Source organism: Hyperolius riggenbachi, chromosome 7, assembly GCF_040937935.1.
Source record: "Hyperolius riggenbachi isolate aHypRig1 chromosome 7, aHypRig1.pri, whole genome shotgun sequence".
Classification (NCBI taxonomy): Eukaryota; Metazoa; Chordata; class Amphibia; order Anura; family Hyperoliidae; genus Hyperolius; species Hyperolius riggenbachi.
This window is the reverse complement of record NC_090652.1, coordinates 300,895,466-300,909,963: the sequence shown is the minus strand read 5'-3', so window position 1 is coordinate 300,909,963 and position 14,498 is coordinate 300,895,466.

Sequence of the window (14,498 nt, the reverse complement as noted above, 5' to 3'; positions counted from 1 at the left end):
TTTTTTCGCAGTTGTTTCTTGGTTTTCTGAACTTCCCCCAGGGATGTACGGAGGGAGGGTGGGTTCACAGCCGATGAGCGAGCGCTTGCCTCCGCTATTGCCTCTGTTTGTTAGCGGCCTGTCTGGAGAATGTGACATCATTCTGGTTCTCACATTCATTAGACTGACCGCGGGCAGCGATTACTCACTCTGATCACTGTTAGCTTTACAGATTACTGCTGGGGTCACGCACAGTTACCGTATTTTTCGGACTATAAGACGCTCCGCACTATAAGACGCACCCAGGTTTAGAGGACAAAAATCAGGGGAAAAAAAATCTACTAAACCTGTTGCCTCCATGGTGCAGGGGTGTCTTATGTTAGCCCTGGGAAACGTGCATAGTGTGTGGAAGCAGGGGATGAGGGAGAAGGGAGCTCAGTGACAGGGGAGCCAGTTATTACTCCAGGGTTTGAGCTGACTGGGATGGAAATGGGAAAGTAGGAAAGGGAGATCCACAGCACACATGGATTCGTTGAAAAGCTAGTGCACACACAGAGTCAGTGCAGCATATAGTGTGTCTGAGTAATCAAATACTTGCATATTGCAAAGCCCTACAAATCATGTTCAAAGATGCTTCAGTATAACAAATGAAAATACAGTGCACATTTTAATAGTGCCATGTACAGAGGGTGAAAGTATCCAGTAGAAGTGGTAGGGTGTAATGTGCAGTGTGAGAGCCACCCTGCCAGTCCTAATTACACGTAACAGTAAGTGTAACAAGGGTGAACTGGGGAAAGAGGACAGGATCCTACTTACAGCTTCCCGGATTATTGCGGCGGTGGAGTGCGCTGCGGATCACGTGGGTCCATGAAGGAACAAGCATGACCATCAGCTTATTTCCTTTATCCCCGTGTCCTCCTCCCGGTGTCTCTGGGTCCCCCTTCACCTGCCGCGCTGCTCTCAGTTCACATGTCCGCGTGTATGCAGCTTACGGCACTTCCTTCATCCCCCTGTGTCCTCCTCCCGGTGTCTATGGGTCCCCCTTTGCCACGCTGCTCTCAGTCCCGGTGTCCGCGCGTATATACAGTATACGAGTTGCAGCCACGCCGTCATCGATAGCAAGAAGCCACGCAGGTTTGGTTGCCATCTTCCAATCAGGTGAGAGGGCGCTGCCCCAGACCGCCAATCACACAGCTCATTCCTCCCTTCTTCCGGGCCCGCTGGTCTTGAAGGCGGGACCACAGGTCCTTCATTGCGGCCAATCACTACACAGTGAAGGGAGGAATGAGCTGTGTGATTGGCGGTCTGGGGCAGCGCCCCCTTGCCTGATTGGAAGATGGCTTCTTGCTATCGATGACGGCGTGGCTGCAACTCGTATACTGTATATACGCGCGGACACCGGGACTGAGAGCAGCGTGGCAAAGGGGGACCCAGAGACACCGGGAGGAGGACACAGGGGGATAAAGGAATTACCGTAAGCCGCATACACGCGGACATGGGAACTGAGAGCAGCGCGGCAGGCGAAGGGGGACCCAGAGACACCGGGAGGAGGACACAGGGGGATAAAGGAAGTAAGCTGATGGTCATGCTCATTCCTTCACGGACCCACGTGATCCGCAGCGCACTCCACCGCCGCAATAATCCGAGAAGCTGTAAGTAGGATCCTGTCCTCTTTCCCCAGTTAACCCTTGTTACACTTACAGAGGCACAGAGAGGAGGACACGGGAATGGAGGGGAGACGGGGACAACATTTTTAAAATACATGGTGCAGGTCCAAATAATACATTCGGACTATAAGACGCACTGACTTTTTCCCCCCACTTTTGGGGGAGAAAAAGTGCGTCTTATAGTCCGAAAAATACGGTAATTTCCTCCATGGTTTGACAGAAGCGTCCGATAAACAATCCCAGGCTGACCATGAGGGTAGGTTACCCTGTTTTGGAGCTACATAGTTTGGTTGAAAAAAAAAATCATCCTTTCATCAAATCTAACCTGAATTAAAGATAAAAAAACAAATACACATTAGGTATATTTCTCTCTTACATCCTCGCATACCCCAGTCAATCCAGGGGAAGGCAAAAAATAACTCTTGGTTTGGGCCAATTAATCTTTAACCTGTTATCAGCCCTCCACACATTATCTCGAGACAAATAATGTGCGCCAGTGCGTCTTCTAACGGCATATGCCGTGTAGCTGCCTAGGGAGAGGTAATGGCCCATTCACACTAGAAATCGCTAAACGCAATCGCACTGAGCGATTTTCTGGCGTTTTCCAGCGTTTTTTCCTATAGATTTTCCAGCGATTTTTCACTGTACAGAAAGCGTTTTTTCAGCGATTAGCATTTTGCGATTTCTAGTTCAATTAGCTGTGTCTGTCTTCCATAAACAGGAAATGACATCTGCACAGGAAAAAGAGGTGTTTTGTAGGTAAACTGCAAGGTTTGATGGGTGAAATCGCTGGAAAAACTCTGCTTGATCGTGAACAGGCCAGCGCTTCCAGAGCGATTTAACAGCTATACCTGAACTGAGTAAAATTATTTAAAATAAACACTCGAGGTAACTTCAAATGAACATTACATAGTTGCCTTGCCATCAGTTCCTCTCAGAAGCTCACCATTTTCTTCTGACAATGATCCCTTCCAGTTCTGACAACATTTTGTCAGAACTGAAATATATCAGTTGCTGTCAGTTATATATCAGTTGCTGTCAGTTACAGCTGAGAGGAGAACTGATGTGTCCATGTTTCCCTATGGCTCAAGTGGGCGATTTTACAGTTTAACAGTGTGCTGACCAGGAAGCTGTTATGGGTTAATAGCCATTTTCAAAATGGAGGATGGAGAATTCCATTGATCGCAGTGGACAAACAGGATGCAGGAGAGGCGAAAGAGATTGATGAGTAGACTACACAGGAGGTAAGTATGACTTGTGTATGTTTATTTTGACTTTTCATTTTCAGTTCAGGTTTTCTTTAACATTGAAACGCTAATCGTTCACAATCGCTCAGAAAATGCTGCAGTTAGTGTTTCAGCAAATCGCTTTGATGAGAACACTTCCATATACTTTTCATTGTACAAGCATTTTTCAAAACACTAGCGATTTTCAGCGATGCCGAAATCGCTTGTAGAGCGCACAAGTGTGAATGGGCCCTTAATAATACTTACCTTTTCTGAGCAGTTGGATTGGCTTCTCCTCTTCATCCACCTCATCATACACTCCCGGCATCCTCTTCGGAGTACCGATCACATGATATGACGTGATCGTAACCCAGGGCAATGTACCAGGGATACAGAGGTGCCAGAAGAATAAAAATGTCTAAAGAGTTTAATATTTGTAGAGGCAGTGGTGGAGTTACCTCCTCCAAACAGACACAAGATTAGAGATGGGCCGAACCTCCGATTTTAGGTTCGCGAACCCTGTTTGCGAACTTCCGCGAAAGGTTTGGTTCGGTTTGCGAACCGCAATAGACTTCAATGGGGAGGCGAACTTTGAAAGTTTATCTACTGGAAAAATGATAGAAAACATGTTTCAAAAGCTCTAATACCTGGAGCCACACCTAATTGAGTGAAATACACATTACTGCTGGAGGACCTGCTCACCCCCCCTCCTCCAAGCAAGGTCCTTTATACCATTTGCCTGCCTACACTAATTAGTTATGGGACAGCTGCTATACACACTCTGCTAGGGAGATTTTAATTTCCCTCCACCCCTTCTACCTTGCTACCTAGAGGGTCTCTTCTGCCAGGGAATTATACTATTTTAAAAACCAGCATACATCATACCATAGCTGGGAATCGAACCCAGATCTCACTGTGTGGTGGACACGTCACCCTAAGCACTGTACCACTACAGAAGTAAGTGAAGCTAGCCTAAAATTTTACATTTATGCTCAATGCAATAGAACCATTAGGTTGCTTAAAGGAGAACTGTAGTGAGAGGTATATGGAGGCTGCCATATTGATTTCCTTTTAAGCTATACCAGTTGCCTGGCAGCCCTGCTGATCTATTTGGCTGCAGTAGTGTGAATCACACCAGAAACAAGCATGCAGCTAATCTTGTCAGATCTTACAAAAATGTCAAACACCAGATCTGCTGCATGCTTGTTCAGGGTCTAGGGCTAAAAGTATTGGAGGCAGAGGATCTGCAGGATAGCCAGGTAACTGGTATTGCTTAAAAGGAAATCAATATGGTAGCCTCCATATACCTTTCACTACAGTTCTCCTTTAAAGGGAACCTTAACTGAGAGTGATATGGATGTTTCCTGTAAACAATACCAGTTGCCTGGCAGTCCAGCTGATCTTTGTGACTGCAATAGTGGCTGAATCACACCCTGAAACAAGCATGCAGCTAATCCAGTCTGACTTCAGTCAGAGCACCTGATCTGCATGCTTGTTCAGGGGCTGTGGCTAAAAGTATTAGAGACACAGGATCAGCAGGCGATTCAGGCAACTGGTATTATTTTAAAAGGAAAAATCCATATCCTTCTCCGTTTAGGTTCCCTTTAAGGATTTGTAGCATAAAAGCCAACTTACATTGGCTGGGATTTGAACCTGGGGCTCACTGTATGGTGGACAAGCACACTAACCACTATACCAACTGAAGCTGGCCTGAAATTGCTGGCCTAAAATTTACTATTTATGCTCAATACAAGAGAAAAAGTAGACAAGACAAATAACATTTATATAACACTTTTCTCCTGGCGGACTCAAAGGACCAGAGCTGCAGCCACTAGGGCATGCTCTATAGGCAGTAGCAGTGTTAGGAAGACTTGCCTAAGGTCTCCTACTGAATAGGTGCTGGCTTACTGAACAGACAGAGCTGAGATTTGAACTCTGGTCTCCTTTGTCAGAGGCAGCACCCTTATCCATTACACCATGCAGCCACTGCTAACAGATATTTAGCCAGACATGGCCTTCTCTTTTGTGTTATTTGTCTTGTCTACTTTTTCTCTTGTATTGAGCATAAATAGTACATTTTAGGCCAGCAATTTCAGGCCAGCTTCAGTTGGTATAGTGGTTAGTGTGCTTGTCTACCATACAGTGAGACCCAGGTTCAAATCCCAGCCAATGTAAGTTGGCTTTTATGCTACAAATCCTTAAAGGGAACCTAAACGGAGAAGGATATGGATTTTTCCTTTTAAAATAATACCAGTTGCCTGAATCGCCTGCTGATCCTGTGTCTCTAATACTTTTAGCCACAGCCCCTGAACAAGCATGCAGATCAGGTGCTCTGACTGAAGTCAGACTGGATTAGCTGCATGCTTGTTTCAGGGTGTGATTCAGCCACTATTGCAGTCACAAAGATCAGCTGGACTGCCAGGCAACTGGTATTGTTTACAGGAAACATCCATATCATTCACAGTTAAGGTTCCCTTTAAAGGAGAACTGTAGTGAAAGGTATATGGAGGCTACCATATTGATTTCCTTTTAAGCAATACCAGTTACCTGGCTATCCTGCAGATCCTCTGCCTCCAATACTTTTAGCCCTAGACCCTGAACAAGCATGCAGCAGATCTGGTGTTTGACATTTTTGTAAGATCTGACAAGATTAGCTGCATGCTTGTTTCTGGTGTGATTTACACTACAGTGGCTGGATAGTGTACTGGTTAAGGACTCTGCCTTTGACATGGGAGACCAGGGTTTGAATCCTGGCTAGGTCAAGTATCTATTCAGTAAGGAGTTCAAGGCAAGACTCCCTAACACTGCAGGGTGGCCTCTTGAGCGCGTCCCTGTGGCTGCAGCTCTTGAGCGCTTTGAGTCCGACAGGAGAAAAGCACTATACAAATGTTTGGATTATTATTATTACTGCAGCCAAATAGATCAGCAGGGCTGCCAGTGCCGGGCAACTGGTATAGCTTAAAAGGAAATCAATATGGCAGCCTCCATATACCTCTCACTACAGTTCTCCTTTAAGCAACCTAATGGTTCTATTGCATTGAGCATAAATGGTACATTTTAGGCTAGCTTCACTTACTACTGTAGTGGTACAGTGCTTAGGGTGACGTGCCCACCACACAGTGAGATCTGGGTTCGATTCCCAGCTATGGTATGATGTATACTGGTTTTTAAAATAGTATAATTCCCTGGCAGAAGAGACCCTCCTCCCTCCGGTAGGAGGGAATAGCTAGAAGGGTAGGAGGGAGGAGGGAGGTGGCCAATTAAAATCTCCCTAGCAGAGTGTATAGCAGCTGTCCCATAACTAATTAGTGTAGGCAGACAACTGAGTCAAATGGTATAAAGGACCTAGCTTGAAGGGAGGGTGGGCGGGTTCTCAAGCAGTGTGTTTGACAATAACATGTCTGCTGACAGTGAAATGGAGGGTAAAAATTTTGCTCAATACAGCATTATGGGGCGAATCGAACTTTCGCAAAAGTTCGCCTGATGCAGGCAAACGCGAACCCCCAAAATTCGCCTGGAACCGTTCGCCGGCGAACCGTTCGGCCCATCTCTACACAAGATATGCCAACAAAGTTTAGCAGAACAAATTTATTTACATACGCCAGGGCAAAATGCAACGTGTTTCGCAGGTATGTCTTCGCTTCATCAGGTAATAGGTAGGAGAAGGTACAGTGCAGGTCTGTAGCTGGGCCAAGCGCCTCTGTCAACCCAGGGGATGGTGTCAGCATTGCAGTGTCGCCCGGTGGTGGAAGAGGGGTGATGAAAGAGACTCTTTTACCACCGGGCAGCGCTGCAACCCTGACACAATCTCCTGGGTTACGATCACATGTCATATCATGTGATCGGCACTCCGAAGAGGATGTTGGCATTGCAGCGCTGCCGCTTGAGGAGAGGAGATGCCATCCAGCCCCGCCCAGAACAAATGAATATGATTGCTCCCTGTGCCGCTCTGCATAGCCTGCCAGGCTGGGGAAGGCACACTTCCCTAGGGGCAAAAGAAAAAAAATCAGCTCTGCAGCCTCACATATAGCTTTGCTATACTTGGCTGCTAAAAGGTTAAAGGGAAAAATTCCTCCCTGGTTCTAGGTGGCAGTCAAATAAAATGCCTGGATCATATGTGCTGAGAATGGACTACCGGTTTCGGACTATAAGACGCTCCCGACCATAACACACAGCTAGGTTTACAGGACAAAAACCAGGGGGAAAAATATATACTAATCCTCGTGCATCCATAGTAAAGGGGCATCTTGTGGATTATGCCCCCTTTGTACCTCATGCCTTCTTGTACCTCTTGTGTCTCCCTGTGTCCTCCTCTGTCCCCCATGTGTCTGCCTCTGTCCTCCTCTATGCCCCTTTGTGTCCTCCACTGTCCTCCATTTCTCCCGTGTCCTCCTCTGCATGGGCACATTACAGGGAGTCCCTGACATTGCGGCGGGTTAGAGGTTTGTATCGGCAGCGTTCACAAGTCAGGAACTCCCTGCATTTGGACTATAAGATGCAGATACTTTTTTCCCCACTTTTGGGGGAGGAAAAGTGAGTCTTATAGTCCAAAAAATACAGTAGTAATTATAGCCGCAATGCAAGAAAAGCATCCAAGCCCCCTTTAAATGCAGATATAGAATTTGCCATAAATACTTCGTGTGGTTAAATATTCCGAAATGGACGGGAAAAAACTTTTTTCATCCATATGTAGATCATGTCTCCTTGTCCGTCATTCAACCATAGGGACAAAAAGCTAATCTGCCAAGCTTTTTTATTGCCCTCTGATGTATTCATATGTGTTAATCAGGTCACCCTGTAGGCATCTCTTTTTCCAAGCTAAATAAGCCCAGTTTGGCCAACCTTTCTTAGTAAGTGATGCCTTTCATCAGTCTTGATTGACTTAGTTTCCCTGTTGCAACAAGTGATGTAGAGGAGCACCTACAAATAGAGGAACTGTGGCAGGGCAATGCCAACGGTCACGGTATCTCAGTGACCAACCAGTAACAAATGTCCACGAAAACAGGCACCACCGACAGTAAAAATTAGCTCTTCATTTACAAATCATTAACCTCCTTAGCGGTATGCATGACACTGTGTTAGGTATACCGCCCCCTGGCCTCAGGAGTCCCCCATGCATAATTCATTATATCAAATGGCTGCAAAACCTTTAGCTAGCACTAGGCTAGCTAGTACAGGTGCCCGGCAGCCCCTAATCGCCTGCGATTCCCCCCCCCCCCAGTTTATACATTACCCCCCCTGGATCCAGCGATTGCGCAGCCTCCTGGCACAGCTTCAGTCTCTCTATGGGGAGGATCGGGTTTGCGCATGATGTCATGTGCGATCCTCCTCATAGTGAAGACCGGAGCTGTCCGAGGAGGTTGCGCCGATCGCTGGATCCAGGCTGGGTAAAGTATAAACAGGGGGGAGGGGGAGCGGACACCCGTACTAGCTAGCCTAGTGCTAGCTAAAGGTTTTGCAGCCATTTGATCTAATGAATTAAGCTGGGGACACAAACTGGCAAAACCTCCTGAGCAGCGTAACGCTCAGGGGGTTAAAATGTCTATGAAATCAGTTAAAAGATACCCAAACTGACATGTGACATGATGAGATAGACGTGTATGTACAGTGCCTAGCACACAAATAACTATGCTGTGTTTCCTTTTTTCTTTCTGTGCCTGAAAGAGTTAAATATCAGGTATGTAAGTGGCTGACTCAGTCCTGACTCAGACAGGAAGTGACTACAGTGTGACCCTCGCTGATAAGAAATTCACCTTTTTACTTCTTTCTTGCTCTCAGAAGCCATTTTCTGCTTGGAAAGTGTTTTATAGTTGGAGTTTCTTATCAGTGAGGGGCACACTGTAGTTGCTTCCTGTCTGAGTCAGGACTGAGTCAGCCACTTAGATACCTGATATTTAACTCTTTTCAGGCAGAGAAAGAAAAATAGGAACACAGCATAGTTATTTGTGTGTTAGGCACTGTACATACACATGTCTATCTCATCATGTCACATGTCACTTCGGGTACCCTTTTTCAAGCATGTTTCAAGCATAGATGCCTGATTTAGTTTCCTGTCTTTTTGCCTGTTCTAGAATGTCAATGTCCTTCCTATAGTGTGGTGCCAATACTGTATCCTGCGTTCCTTGTGTGGCCTCACGAATGACTTACCCAGAGTTACTTACTGCAGTTCTATGTGGGGCTGAAGTCCTTCCACGCTTTCTTGAAGGATCTGTACAGTGCTGTTTCTAGCAACAGGCTGACTAGTTCTAAGCCTGGAGTGCCCCCTTGAGGTCAGGGTGGTGCACTACGTTTGCTGAGGTTCAAGCCTCCCATGGTGTGTACCCTTTAAAGCGGACCTGAACTCAGAACTTCCTCTCTGCTCTGAAAGAAAAACAACAGCATAATAACCTTTAAAGAAAAACATGTCTTTGTTACAGCTGATACAAATCCTGAAATAAATCTGCAGTCTGTCTACTTCCATATTGTTAACATCCTGTTTTTACAAATTAGCCACTCAGCCAAGGCAGCAGAGATTTCTGAGTAGATACAGGTGAGAGATCAAATGACACGTGATTGGTCATAGATGAGGGGGGAATTAGACAGGCTAAACTCTCTAAATACAGACAGGGTGTGTTTCTCTCTGTTTTCCTTCTGTCCTGTGCAAGAGTTCAGGTCCATTTTAAGTTGCAGAAGGCTTTGAGAACAGGAGACCCTGCACAGCCAGTAACACATGCACACAATCACACACCCTTGTGTTTCTGCACAGACAATCTCTCTGATTGGACATGGTGATGTTGGTGCAGCAGGGGCGTAACAAGGTCCCACAGGGCCCCCCTGCAGAAATACTGAGCGGGCCCCCCCTCTGGGGCCTGCTTAGGGCCGTTTTGGGAGGCTGGAGGGGTCGCAGGATGAGGGGAAAGCTATGCTGCACTTCGGCGGGAAGGGGAAACGGTCCCCCCCCCCCCCCCCTCCCTCACCTCGGGCTCTCCCCTCTGTGCTCCCCTCCAGCGTTGAATAGTTTTTGTATGCAGGCGGTGAGCAGCAGCACATGAATACCTTCCGTGCGCTCCAGTGTGGACATTTCTCCCTCTAGTGTCTGACGCGACTTCCTGTATAAACAGGAAGTTGTGTCAGAGGCTAGAGAGAAGAATGTCCACGCTGGAACGCACGGAAGGTATGTATCTGCCGCTGCCCGCCGCCTGCATACACAAACTATTCAACGCTGGAGGGGAGCGCAGAGGGGAGAGCCCGAGGTGAGGGGGGGACCGTCCCCCCTCCCCACCGAAGTGCAGCATGGATTTCCCCTCATGCTGCGACCCCTCCAGCCCCCCAAAACTGCCCCAAGCGGGTCACAGAGGGGAGCCTGAACCCCCCAGCGGGGGCAGGGGCTGTAGGCCCTATTGTTACGCCAGTGCGCGGAGTGAACAAACAGCAACTAGAAGCTGAGTGTTGGCAGAGGAAAATAAGAGGTACAGGCCCTTTTCCACTTGCAATCACTAGCATTAGCGCTAAACACTAGTGATTGCGATTCAGCAAAATCCTTTTTTTTTTCCTGACGATAGCGTTTACGATTTTGCTATGCACTGCAAGGCATAGCAAAATCGCGGCAATAATCTCTCCACCGCAAGATCGCGTTTGCATAAAAATCAAATCGCGGTAGTGGAAATAACCTACCGCGATTATTATGTTATTTAGCAAACCCTAGCGATTTTAAAATCGCTAGTGATTTGCGCTTTTGCGATTCAGCAAACGCAATCGTGCTAGTGGAAAAGGGCCCGTAAGGAGATTTTATTGGGGTCTGTTTCCACAGGGATCTGCAATGGAAGGGGGTACGAATATTATCTATCAGAGGGGCCTAGTCACAAAGGGCTCAGTCACTGAAAGGTCTTTCAAAGAAGGCTGTCTAGCCAAGGGTCATATCAGGGGCGTAACAAGACTTAATAAGGTCCCCCCCTGCAAAAATGATATTTATTGGGAGCCGGCGGATGCAGCAGCATCTGGAAGCAGGAAAAAATTACAGACACTCCCGCTACTTGCTACTCTGTTTGGCGGGAGAAGGAGGCGGGGACAGTTTTGTGAGCGAAAGGGGAGGTTTTTTTGCTAATTGGCTGCACTTGTGGTGGGGGAGAGGGAGGAAGAGGGGCCCCCTTAGTCACCAGGCCCGCCTGCGATAGCAGGAGTCGCAGGGGTAACTGCTACGCCTATGCGCCATATCACCATTCCATTCTTCAGAGTGCTAGGGGGCTGAAGTAGCGGAATATTTTTTATTTTTTTTGTGGGTGCGGTTATATTGATGAAACTGATATACTGTATGCCTGTGACATTTTGTCAAATAAAACATTTCCATGGGAAATAACGCATACACTGTGTGCAGTTAGCACGGTGGCAACTGCTGACCAGTGGCTGCTACTGCCACAGTGGTGGCTGGTAACCTACAGGTGAGCAAAGGGGGAGCCAGAGAGGCGACACAAGGTGGCCCCTGCATGTGGCAACACAGCTACGGTCTGGAATGGCATTAAAAACTAAAGAGAGCTTTAGGGGCCACCACAAAAGGCTCGGCGGGCCGTATTTGGCCCCGGGCTGGACTCTGGACAGGCCTGGGGTAGTCTGTCACAGGGGGCTCTATAACTAAGGAGTCTGTCACAAGGAGCTTTCTTACTATATGTGAAACTGTGAAACTTATTGCATTGTGGGAAATAACAGCTGGGTCCAACTGCCAAAAAAGCAAGCAGCATCTCATTCCACTGACATCACCTGCCAGCAGTAAAAATGTCACCATGTGATAAATGTCAGAATGTAAATCTGGGAGAGGAAAGTTTTTAAAATGGGCAAACGCTGACTAAATCATTTATACATAATTATTGTTTAAAGAGTTCCTCTTTAAAGTAAACCTGTGAGAAGAGTTAGATACTTACCTCAGAAGAGTGAGGCCTCTGATGATCTCCGATCCTCCTCCACCCCACCACTGCTCGCAGGGATCCTCTTCTTCTTCGTGGCCATGGTCCCATCCTCCGCGCAGGCGCAAGTACGCCCTGCTCATGCACACTTGCATAGAACCAAGATGGGAGCCTACAGAACAAATTCAATAAGGCTTGTCAAATACGTTCATAGGGTTGGCCTATCAAGTGGTCTAGAGCCCAGTGGCCAGGGCAGATTTAAATTAAAGACATTCCAGGCCATTACCTGGAGTGCCATTGATCCTGGGAAGGGCGCAATGACCCTGTATTAAGCCCCACCCCTGAATGAAGCCCCACCCCGAGTAAAGCCCTGGCTCCCACAGGTGATTAGCAACAGCCACCATTACCTGATTCTGCTGTGTCTGCAGGAGCAGGAAGTTTGGAGTCCTGGAGAGCAGACATCACAAGGTCTGGATTAGTGTAAGTTGCAGGCAGCTTCCACTGTGTCCCTCTGTGCCACCTCTCCCCGTACCTCCCTCTGTCCCTATAAATTATTGCAACTAGTTGCAAAATCTTATCAATAACTTTCACCACACCACCTCTCCTTGATGTCTGCTAATGATAGCCCTTTGTTCTCTGTGTCCTGAACTCCATTCTCCCTCCTTTTGCTTTTACACACACAACGAAGAAGCGCAAATGGAGCACATGTGCCGGCCATGACTACAGCACTGGATGACAAAGTGTTACAACTATAGCTAGCTAAGGACTTCAATAAAATGTAATTGTGATGTGACTGTAATAGGCTTCCAGCAGCATGGAGTCGGTAATGTATGTTGGAGCATGTTTTATTCATGGAGAGGAGAGAAAAGAGACACATCTTCATTCAACAGACTTAAAACGCAGACTTTACACGCTAACAAGCGCTCTAATAGAGGAACTCTGCCTGACCCTGTCTCCCACTGTTTGATATGGAGAACCAAAAGCCTGTAGTTCCCAGCATGTGGCTTATTTATAGAATCCAGCGCTACAAAGAAGAAGCAAAATTACCCAGAATCCCTTGAGTGGCTGACGAGTTGGCCGTTCCTGCCTTGACACTTTGCCTGTCATAGCTTTCAGCTCTGCCATAGCTGGTGGCCAGGTCCCGTGTCCCAATTGTTGCTTAGCTTACCTTGTCTTGATTCCTTGTGGATGGTTGCTGTTCCTGTGTGGGCAAACAGCAAAGTCCTTCTAGTCCAGCTAGCCTGGACGCAGCCATCACTGGGACATCATGTGACTATAGCAGCGGTTGCTATTAGTTACGCTGCTACCTGCAGTTCCCAGTAGATCAGAGCTGCGGTCTCTCTGAGCAACCATTGCAGTCTTGTTTATTGTGGTGGTTATCGGAAGCTCAGATCTGTGGTCGCTCTGAGCAACTATCCTGGTCTTGTTTATTGTGGCGTTTATGAAAAACTCAGAGCTGCGGTCGCTCTGAGCAACAATCCTGGTCTTGTTTATTGTGGCGGTTATCGGAAGCTCAGAGCTGCGGTCACTCTGAGCAACCTTACTCCCTGTCTCTAGTCCTGTTTGTCTCCTCCACAAGTGCCTCCTGCACTATTCCTGATATCCTCCAGTAACGTTTATCTTGTTTAGCGGGCTCTGGTGGTACTCTTGTCTTCCCAGCCTCAGTCTCTATACCTTGCATGCTGAAGTCCTGCGGGGTAACCTTAGTCGGGTAGGCGTACTGGTCTCTCGTTCACACTGGGGCTTGGCCTTTAGATGAAGAGCGTGGTATTAGATTGGGGTACAGAGGCTGAAGGAAGACGAGAGATCTGCCAGGCCTTACAGTACCCAAGGTGAAAATAATGAAAAAAACTAGATAGTTACCTAAGAAGAGGGAAGCCCTTGGATGATACAGAAGCTTCTCCGACTCTCCTCCACCCCAAAGCTGCTCGCTGGGACACTCTTCTTCTTTGGGGCCACGCCCTCGTCCGTGTACGAGCATGGCCACATAGCACAGGCACATCCCACATCCTCTTAGCCCCCACCATTGCCGCATGGGGACACCGAAAAGTAATCTGACAAGAGCTAGTTGGATTTCTGATTGTGACCATGCTCCTCTGCTTGCACAAGAGCAGCGGTACTGTGCCTGCGTGAATACGGGTGTGCCTGCCCTGCCCCTCACACGAGAGCAGCATGGCCAAGCTTGTGCATGAACAGGAATATGGTCGTAATCTTCACAGGGGGTCTCAGGCAGCCACAGTGGTCTCCAGGAGGACACTGCATATCTCTGGAAGAGAATCAGGTCATCTGGGTGCATAGCCGGCCTTTGACCTGAGCGACTGAAGCGAAGCTTCCAAGGGCGCCTGTCGCTTCCCCGCTCTGTCTCTCCCCCCCCCTCTGCAGCGCCGCTCCATCTGTAATTAGAACAGGGCCACTAGAAAATGGCTGCTGATGTCCACAATTGCGGATATTTGCGCCCATTTTCTTGTAGCCCTTCTCTAACCACAGATGGAGAAGAGTAAGGGAGAGAAGAATGATGTCAGCACTGGAACATGAGGAGATGGTGAGGGAGCTGCCGCCAGCACATGCACTGTCTGAAGAGAACATACAGCTGACTACTTATACTGGAGGCACCTACAGCTGGAACCTGTACTAGAGGCACCTACAGCTGGCTAACTATACAGGTTGCACCTACACCTGACTTCCTATACTGGGTTAACCTATGCTTGGCTACCTCTACTGAGGCACCTACACCTGACTTCCTATACTGG